This window comes from Sapajus apella, unplaced genomic scaffold (genome assembly GCF_009761245.1).
Source record: "Sapajus apella isolate SASKATOON/1434 unplaced genomic scaffold, GSC_monkey_1.0 scaffold94, whole genome shotgun sequence".
Taxonomy (NCBI): domain Eukaryota; kingdom Metazoa; phylum Chordata; class Mammalia; order Primates; family Cebidae; genus Sapajus; species Sapajus apella.
This window is the reverse complement of record NW_022437034.1, coordinates 3108341-3118571: the sequence shown is the minus strand read 5'-3', so window position 1 is coordinate 3118571 and position 10231 is coordinate 3108341. Positions and strand designations below refer to the sequence as shown.

Here is a 10231-nt window from a genome sequence, read left to right as displayed (position 1 = left end):
GAGGTGGGTGGATCACCTGAGGTCAGGAGTTCAAGACCAGCCTGACCATCATGGTGAAACCGCATCTTTAAAAAAAGAAAAAAGAAAGAAAGTGGAAAGCCCTCCCCACCATTTTCTAGCTGCGTGTCCTTGGGCAAGCCACTTAGCTTCTCCGAGCCCTGATTTCCTTATACAATGGGATTAATAATAATAACAGCCAAGCTTGTTATGGACTTAACTTGTGCCAGGCACTGTTCTACCCACTTTACATGATTCATTCAATCTGTCACAACTACTCCACAAGAAAGGTACTGTGGTGCTTGCTTCGGCAGCACATATACTAAAATTGGAACGATACAGAGATTAACATGGCCCCTGTGCAAGGATGACACACAAATGCATGAAGCGTTCCAAAAAAAAAAAAAAAAAAAAAAGAAAGGTATTGTGTTGGCCTCATTTTATACACGGGGAAATTGAGGCATAGAGAAGGTCAGTATTTTGTCCGGGTCACTCAGCTAGTCCATGGTGGAGCTGGGATATGAGCCCAGGCTGTCTGACCATGGGGCCTGGAAGAGCCAGCCCGCTTATTCACACCGGACCCATGGGCTCAGTGAAGGTTAAATGAGGTGGAGCACGTGGAGGGCACAGAACTCAGCACCCAGTAGGCTCCCAGCCCTTGCCTTCACTCCTTGCAGGGCCAGAGAGAGCCCACGCAAATGCCCAGCATCATCTGGGACACCCAGCACCAGGAGCACTAGCCTCCAGGGCCGCTGTGCCACCATGGCTTGGGGCCTGGATGACCTGCCCCCTGGCTCTCACAGTCCCATTGGTGATGGGGACAGCACAATCGGAAGGGGACAGTGCCTTGCCCAAGGTCCCGTAGGCTTTTCTGTGGTAGGTGGGGACTAGGAACCAGCTCTGGCTCCTATCAAGGCCTTTTCTGTAGACCACAGCCTCTGAGTCCAGGAACAGCCCCCGCTGGGATGCAGGGGAGGTGTTCCATCATCTTGGGTCTGAAGTGTTGTCAGACATTGGTTCAGCAGTTGGGTGGGGCGGGGGGGAGAGGAGGGACTGTGGGGGTGCTGGGAGCACCTGGGCTGTGGGCAGACCAGGGGAAGCAAGAGCCCAGCCCACAGCCAGCACAGCACACTCCTTGGCAGCTGCTGTTGGCAGGGCTAGTGGCAGTGGACTGGGGGTCTCTCTCCTGCTCCAGTGTTGACATCACTCCAGCCTCGGCAGCCCCCTTGTCCTGCTACAAGCACTGGCGTAAGGCCACCATGGGGATGGGGATGCCAGGTAACTACACTTTGGGGGGCTCTGGGTTGCAGAGCAGATATAGGCCCACAGCAGGGGTGGGGCTAGGAGAGGGGAGGTTGGAGAACAAGGGTCCCCTGGGATGCACAGGCTCTGGGACAGTTTCTTTCTCCACGTGGGGAAACCTCCTCCCCTTCTTAATAAATAAAAGGGAAAGAACTCGCCCCAACACCATCATTCACCTGCCGCCTCCTCCACCTGTGGTTCCTGAGGATGGCATCCTGACTGGCACACAGCAGGCTTGGTGCCAGGCGCAGCTCCTCCCTGCCCGCCTCTCATTCTTACAACAGCCTAGGACCAAGGGGCTGTTAGTCTCCCACCTTCTGAATGACGATACCAAGGCCTGGTGCTCAGCAGGATCTCACAGTCAGTACAGCTAAGGGATAGAGCTGGGAGTTGGACCTTAGCATCTTTTCCTCCAGACATTTTAAAGCTAGATTGCTTAAGAAAAATATTTTGTTGCTCTTTTTTTAAGAAGAAGAAGGAGGAGAAAGAGAAGAGGAAGGAGAGGGATAAGGAGAAGAAGGAGGAGGAAGAGGAGGAGGAGGGGGAGGGGGAGGGGGAGGAGGAAGGGGAGTGGGACGGGGAAGGGACCAGTAACTACACTTATGGGGGCTCTGGGTTGTGGAGCAGATATAGGCCCATGGCATCGTATTAGGACTCAGTCGAACTCCTAATAGGATAAAGAAACTCTGAAGACAGGATCATACCTTATAATGGGAATCTCCGGAAAACCTAAAGATTCGCAGGCCCTAATTCCCAGCCCACTTGTGTCCAAGGACATTTAAGACACAAACATCCAGCCTGAACCAAGTGTGTTCTCAGTCCACTGCCCTAAGGATTGGGATAGATGTCACTGTGGGAGCCAGAGGCCAACTGTGCAGTGTCTTCATAGGGTGTCACAGTCTTGATGAAGATACTGGGGTCTAAGGATCTTGGTTTACCTGGCCCAAAGAGAAGAAGAAAGTTTTCAGGGTGAGACTCCTGAACAAACAAGCGTCTGATACATAAACCAGACTAACAGTCCTTGACCCTGGGGACAGCTCTGTCACCCTAACAGTTATCTGCACAGCTGAGCAGCACACTCCACCTCTGAGATCAGACAGGTCAGGCAAATTATAGTGTCTCCTCAGGTATGTGGAATGGGAGTATAGACTGATGGTGCATGATAGCATCAGACCCCTGGTGGCCTGCTGGATCTTTGTACTTTGTGTCTGCTTGCCTTGGGCAATTCTGATTCTCAACGGAGACAACATAGCATAGACTTCAGCTCCAAAGGATCTTGGGCTTGAATCCTGGTTCTGTCAGGATCAGGGACATCCTAGTCCCTCATCGGCCAAGGACATCCTAGACCAAGTCAGCCTCTCTGAGACTTGGTTTCCTTATCTGTAAAATGGGAATAATCAAACATTTGATTTAAAAGTTGGAGGCCTGACTAGTCACGGTGGCTCATGCCTATAATCCCAGTACTTTGGGAGGCCAAGGTGGGTGGATCATGAGGTCAGGAGTTCAAGACCAGCTTGGCCCACATGGTGAAACCCTGTCTCTATTAAAAATACAAAAATTAGCTGGGCATGTGGTGCACACCCATAGTCCCAGCTACTCGGGAGGCTGAGGTGGGCAAATTGCTTGAGCTCAGGAGGTTGAGGCTGCAGTGAGCCGTCATCACACCACTGTGCTCCAGCCTGGGCAACAGAGTGAGACTCTGCCAAAAAAGAAAAAAAAAAAAAAAGAGAGAGAGAGAGAGAAAAGAAAGAAGAAGAAAGATTGGAGATTGGTTAGGTGTAGTGGCTCACAACTGTAATCCCAGTGCTTTGGGAGGCCAAGGCAAGAGGATAACTTGAGGCCAGGAGTTTGAGACCATTTTTTTTTTTTTTTTTTTTTTTTTTTTGAGACGGAGTTTCACTCTTGTTACCCAGCCTGGAGTGCAATGGCCCGATCTCAGCTCACTGCAACCTCCGCCTCCTGGGTTCAGGCAATTCTCCTGCCTCAGCCTCCTGAGTAGTTGGGATTACAGGCACGCACCACCATGCCCAGCTAATTTTTTGTATTTTTAGTAGAGACGGGGTTTCACCATGTTGACCAGGATGGTCTCGATCTCTTGACCTTGTGATCCACCCGCCTCGGCCTCCCAAAGTGCTGGGATTACAGGCTTGAGCCACCGCGCCCGGCCGAGTTTGAGACCATTTTGAGACTGGCCTGGCCAACATAGTGAGATGCTTTATTTTAAAACAAAATAAATAAATAAAGATTTGAGATCATGCATATATTGGCGGGTTGCGGTGGCTCATGCCCATAATCTCAGCACTTTGGGAGGCCAAGACAGGGAGGTCAGGAGTTTGAGACCAGCCCGACCAACATGATAAAACCCCATCTCTACTAAAAATACAAAAATTAGCTGGGTGTGGTGGCACACGCCTGTAATCCCAGCTACTCAGGAGGTTAAGGCAGGAGAATTGCTTGAACCTGGGAGGCAGAGGTTGAAGTGAGCTGAGATTAAGCCACAGAACTCCAGCCTGGGCAACAGAGCAAGCCTCTATCTCAAAAAAAAAGAAAAAGAGATTATGTATGTAGATGATCAGTTGAGAGCCAAGTAGATTAACAGGTGTTATAAGTAGAATTTTCGATGCCACAAAAGAAGTAGCACTTGAATATAAATTTCCTCAGCAAGGCAATTTACTTCTAGAAGCGTGTGGCTCACAGATGTAACAATGGTGACCGCACATTTGGACAAGGGAGGAAAAGGGGTACTTATGCCTGACGGGGGTCACTCCTACTGCTGTGTCGTTCCCCTATTGGCTAGGGTTAGACCGCACAAGCTAGACTAATCCCAGTTGGCTACTTTAAAGTAAGCAGGGGTCTAAGCTGGAGTGGCAGGGTGGGTGGCTTGGTAGGAAGGAAAGTTACAGGTGGGTCAGAGCAGGTAGCCAGGGGTGATCACCTAGGTCAAAGCAGGCGACTGGGGCAGGTGACTAGAACAGGTGTCCGGGATAAGTCAGGACAGAGCTGGGGGCTGGGGGAACAGATATGAACTACTGATTAGAACTGGTGAAAAAGGTTGTTTACTGGAATTACAAGGAAATTAAAATAGAGAATTAAAGAATAAGAGAGCTGAACATGCTGACATACTGATTCTTTGAAGAGAAACTTGGGGTTCACTATATCTAATACAGGCAACCAATTAATACCAGTTGCTATTATTATGACAGGGTCTCGCTCTGTTGCCCAGGCTGAGTGCAGTGGTGTGATCATAGCTCAAGCAATCCTCCCGCCTAAGCCTCCCGAGTAGCTAGGACCACAGGCCCACACCACCATACCGAGCTAGGAAGCTTTGGTTTTAAAATATGCTAACATAGTCAGTTTGATGATAGCCCCGTTTTCGCTTTCCTTTTCAGATTCAGAAACAACTAATCGCATCTCGTCTTTGTTACGTTCACCCTCCAAGTTTACCGGAGAGTAAGGCTTCTAGAAGCAAAGTCATCTGAAATTTGGAGAAGGAAAAAGATGCCTGAGGCTAAAGGAAGAAGGGAGGCTTCCCAGGAGGTGAAATGCAGCCGGGCCTTGAAATAAAGCAAGGCTTTGACAGATGCCAGGCACGAGATATAATCTGATAAATTGATAGGACTGTGACTTAGGAGCGCTGGCTCTGGCCTCAGTTCTATTATTTACTGGTGGTGGAAGCAGTTAAGTCATTTCCCCTCTTTGACTTTACTAAGGTTCTCCTTCTGACATCCACAGATGGATGGCTGAGGCCTGAGAGCCTCCTGAAGTCAGTGCAAAATGTGTCTGAGCAGCTGGGCGCGGTGGCTCATGCCTGTAATCCCAGCACTTTAAGAGGCTAAGGTGGGTGGATCACCTGAGGTGGGGAGTTTGAGGGGAGCCTGGCTTCATGGAGAAACCCCACCTCTACTAAAAATACAAAATTAGCCAGGCGTGGTGATGTATGCCTGTAGTCCCAGCTATTCAGGAGACTGAGGCAGGAGAATCACTTGAACCTGGGAGGTGGAGGTTGCGGTAAGCCAAGTTCATACCATTGCGCTCCAGCCTGGGCAAAAAGAGCAAAAAAAAAGAATCTCAAAAAAAAAATGTGTCTGAGCATTTTTCTGGCAGAGTGTTCTCAGCTTTCATCAGATTCTCAAGGGGCTCTGACTTCACCAACTTGCAGACTGCTGCAGTGACTCAGCAGCTCCCGCCCTGCCCCACTGCCCTGCTGCCGCTGACTCACCAGCTCATACAAGGCCTGTCCTAGCAGCTCCTGTTTAAACTCCCCAAGGGAGCAGCTGACGAGGGCCACCTGTCCGATAGGAATAACATCTGGGGCCAGAGCTGTGCGGCCAGGCTGCATCCCGTGCACTGACCAGCCCCCAGAATAGACTGACTGACCCAGAGTGTGATCATTCACAGCCCGGAGGGTGACAGGGCCTCAGGGTGCTGAATGGGGCGTGTGTACGAGGAGCCCTGATGGAGTGGTGGGCCCGGCCAGCAGCCTGGCTTCCCTGGAGTGGGGAGAGAACATTGAGCCTCTTTTGTGGCCTTTCCACTCAGCCTGCGGGCTTCATTTCTGGGTCTTGAGCCCTTGGTACAGTGCCTGGTATATACCAGGTGCTCAATAAATGTACAGTCTAAGGCTGAGATGGACAGGCAGGAGTTTACTGGGCTTTATCCTATTGTGATCCCGAGGACATACCCCAGTAAACTCCTGAAACAATAACAGGCAAAATGAGAAATGCTGTGGAGATGTGGACCGAGCCCAGTGGGAACAGTGAGGAGGAAGTGTCCACCATTTGCGAAAGCATAGCAAAGACTTCCCTCTGGCATTATGTTTTTTTTTTTTTTTTTTTGAGATAGGGACTTACTCTGTTGGTCAGGCTGGAGTACAGTGGTGTAATCTCAGCTCAAACTCTGCACTTCCACCACCAACCCCAGGTTCAAATAATTCTCCTGCCTCAGCCTCCTAAGTAGTTGGGACTATAGGCACGTGTCACCACGCCCAGCTAATTTTTTGTATTTTTAGTAGAGATGGGGTTTTGCCGTGTTGGCCAGGCTGGTTTCAAACTCCTGATCTCAGGTGATCCACCTGCTTTGGCTTTCCAAAGCGCTGGGATTACGGGCGTGAACCACCGTGCCTGGCCTTAAATGGATTTTGAAGGATGAATAAGAGTTTACCAGAGAAAAAGGTAGGAAATAGAATTTAAGGTAGGGGGTGGGGGTATTTATAAGGCACAAAAATGTGAAGCTGCATAGCTTATTTAGACAAGCTTAGAGAATGTGGGCAGAGTAGGTGGAACCATGGGATGGAGGGCAAGGCTGGAAGTTTGAGCAAACAGAGATTGAAAAGTTGGGCTAGGACCAAGGCCTTCTATTCCGTAAAGCAGGGGTGTCCATTCTTGTGGCTTCCCTGGGCCACATTGGAGGAAGAAAAATTGTCCTTGGCCACATATAAAATACACTAACACAAATGATAACACAAATGTGGTAAAAAAATAAAATCACAAAAAAACTCATAATGTTTTAAGGAAGTTTTTGAATTTGTGTTGGGCTGCATTCAAAGCCATCCTAGACTGCACGTGGCCTGCAGGCCATGGGTTGGACGAGCTTGCTGTAAAGAAATGGTCAGAGAAGTCAAAGGATGACTGAGCCAAGTAGAATATAGTGGTGGAGTTACCACATAGATTCTCCTTTCAGGACCAAGCCACCCCTGCCTCTCCACCATGGGGTTGTCTGCTGAGGGCTCACAATTGTGCCCTCTCCAGGAATTCTCCTCAGCCAAAGGAGCCCCTTATCCAAGCTTATACTCCCTTCCCTGGGCCATATACCCCTTACCCCACTTGACAACCATTCAGCAGCACCATCCCTGCAATACAGTATGGGCTGAGGCCAATGTTGCAACTTCATTGCAGTTCAGTTTCCCCTATCTGGCTGTCCTCACTGCCTCACAGGTATGATCCTGAGGACATACCCCAGTAAACTCCTGCCTACCCATCTCAGCCTTAGATTGTGGCTCCCAGGCAATCCCATCTGAGACAAATGGCAAATATGTCAATCCAAGAGCCAACTTTGAAAGCAGTGGAGTACTGATGGCCAGGCGTGGTGGCTTACACCTGTAATCTCAGCATTTTGGGAGGCCGAGGCGGGCAGATCACCTGAGGTCAGGAGTTCAAGACTAGCCTGGCCAACATGGTGAAACTCCGTCTCTACTAAAAATACAAAGAATTAGCTGAGTATGGTGGCATGTGCCTGCAATTCCAGCCACTTGGGAGGCTGAGGCAGGAGATTCGCTTGAACCTGGGAGGCAGAGGTTGCAGTAAGCCAAGATCGTGCCATTGCACTCTAGCTTGGGCAATAAGAGCAAAATTCTGTCTCAAAAAAGAAAAGAAAAGAAAAGAAAAAAAGCAGTGGAGTACTTCGTTGAGAAGGCTTCAGGAGGCAAGGTATATTGGTGGTGTCTGCTGTGAATGAGGAAGTAGGCAGTGGGGATGTGTGTGGTGCATATTCAGCATCCCTGCAGAGTGGCACTGTGTCACTGATGCCAAAGGCGGGGGTGGGAGGAGATGACTTGTAGAAAGGAGAAGCAAACCACCAGTGCCAGCTGCTAAAGGGAACAGAAGGTGCTGGTGGAATTTCCAATAAGGAATTGACTGTCTACTTTCCAGAAGCCCTCTGGGGGATCGGTGGGCTGGGTTAGAGTTAGCTGGGAGGGGAGTAGCAGATATGGTGAGTGTATACTGCCATACTGAGTATGGCACTGAGGGGAAGGTAAGAGACAGCACAGTGGTTTATGTGATAGTCAAAAGTGAGGAAAGGTTTCTTTTAGGATGGGAGAGCCTTGGGCATGCATACTTATAGTCTGACAGGGAAAAGACAGTGCACAGCGAGAGACTGAAGATATAAAAGAGGAAACGGTCTGGATGCAATGGCTCATGCCTGTGATCTCACCACTTTGGGAGGCAGAAGCAGGTGGATCACTTGAGGTCAAGAGTTTGAGACCAGCCTGGTGAACGTGGTGAAACCTCATCTCTAGTAAAAATACAAAATTAGCTGTGTGTGGTGGCACACGCCTGTAGTCCCAGCTACAAAGCAGGCTGAGGCAGGAGAATAGCTTGAACTCAGGGGATGGAGGTGGCAATGAGCTGAGATTGTGCCACTGCACTTCAGCATGGGTGACACAGCAAGGCTCTATCTCAAAAAAAAAAAAAAAAAAAAAAAAGAAAGAAAGACAGGACAATTGACAAAGTAAAGTACCAGAGGGGTGATATTAGACATATTCACTGAGGCTGGGTGTGGTGGCTCATGCCTGTAATCCTAGCACTTTGGGAGGCCCAGGCGGGTGGATTGCCTGAGCTCAGGAGTTGGAGACCAGCCTGGGGAACACGGTGAAACCCCGGGTCTACTAAAAATACAAAAAATTCGGGTGTGGTGGCGTGTGCCTATAATCCCAGCTACTACTCGGGAGGCTGAGACAGGAGAATTGCTTGAACCCCGGAGGTGGAGATTGCAGTGAGCTGAGATTGTACCATTGCACTCCAGCCTGGGAAACAGAGTGAGACTCCATCTCAAAAAAAAACCCAGAACAACAACAAAAGTAAATAAATAAAAAATAAAAATATTCACTGATGATTCCTGGTGATATAGCAGTTAGGAAATAATCGATTAAACAAAGTGAAGGACATGGGCATCAAACAACCAAAATGGACAGAATATCAGTCCTGCCGGGCGCGACTGGTCACGCCTGTAATCCCAGCACTTTGGGAGGTCGAGGTGGACGGATCATGAGGTCAAGAGATCGAGAGCATCGTGGCCAACATGGTGGAACCCCATCTCTACTAAAAATACAAAAAAATTAGCCAGATGTGGTGGCATGCGCCTGTGGTCCCCGCTACTCAGGAGGCTGAGGCGGAAGAATCACTTGAACCCAGGAGGTGGAGGTTGCAGTGAGCCGAGATTGCACCACCACACTCCAGCCTGGTGACAGAGCAAGACTCCATCTCAAAAAAAAAAAAAAAAAAAAAAAAAAAAAAAAGAATATCAGTCCTGTCCTAAATGTCACAGGAGCTGATCAGCAAAAGTATAGTAGTGTTTGGTGGCTAAACTTGCAAAGGGGAGGAAAATACATAAAGCCTTGCAAAGAAGAAGAAGGACATCACCTTCTTGGGGAAAGGAAGGAGTAAAACAGTAAATGAGTGTGAAATAAGTTAAAAATTACACATGGGCTTAAGCATTGTTAAAAAGATTGGGAACGCAGAAGAAAACTGAAGATAACAAAAACTTATTCAAGATAGGCTTACATAAATAAAACCTACGGGGACAGCCTAGAGCAGGTATAATAATCATGGATGCAGGTGTCCCTCTTGTTGCTTTGCCATCCTTAATGAGGCTTCTACCTCATGGTCCAGGATGGATGCTTGAGCTCCCGCCATTATGTTTGCAATCCAGGCAGTGTGCCAAAAAAAGGAGGTTATAGTAGGGCTGATATTTAGCTGATACTTATCAGTAGATCTGTAATTAATTTATAAAGAGTAATTAAATTATAAAGAGCTGGGTACCTGTAATCCCAATACTTTGGGAGGCTGAAGTGGGCAGATCACCTGAGGTCAGGAGTTTGAGACCAGCCTGGCCAACATGGTGGAACCCTATCTCTACTAAAAATACAAAAATTAGCTGGGCGTTGTGGTGCAGGCCTGTAGTCCAGCTACTTGGAGGCTGAGGCAAGAGAACTGCTTGAACTAGGGAGATGGAGGTTGCAGAGCTGAGATTGTGCCACTGCACTGCAGCCTGGGTGACACAGCGAGACTCCATTTCAAAAAAGAATAAAAAAAATAAATTATGAATAACTACTTTTTTTTTTTTTTTTTTGAGACGGAGTTTCGCTCTTATTACCCAGGCTGGAGTGCAATGGCACGATCTCGGCTCACCGCAACCTCCGCCTCCTGGGTTCAGG

The 10231-nt window shown here is 48.7% G+C and overlaps 1 non-coding gene across 1 annotated transcript; it reads left to right on the top strand.

Annotated features, from left to right (window-relative positions):
* Positions 1–295: 295 nt before the first annotated feature.
* LOC116535449 lies at positions 296–399 on the top strand. The gene has a single exon (XR_004262200.1). It is a non-coding gene; the product is annotated as a U6 spliceosomal RNA (small nuclear RNA).
* Positions 400–10231: the final 9832 nt, after the last annotated feature.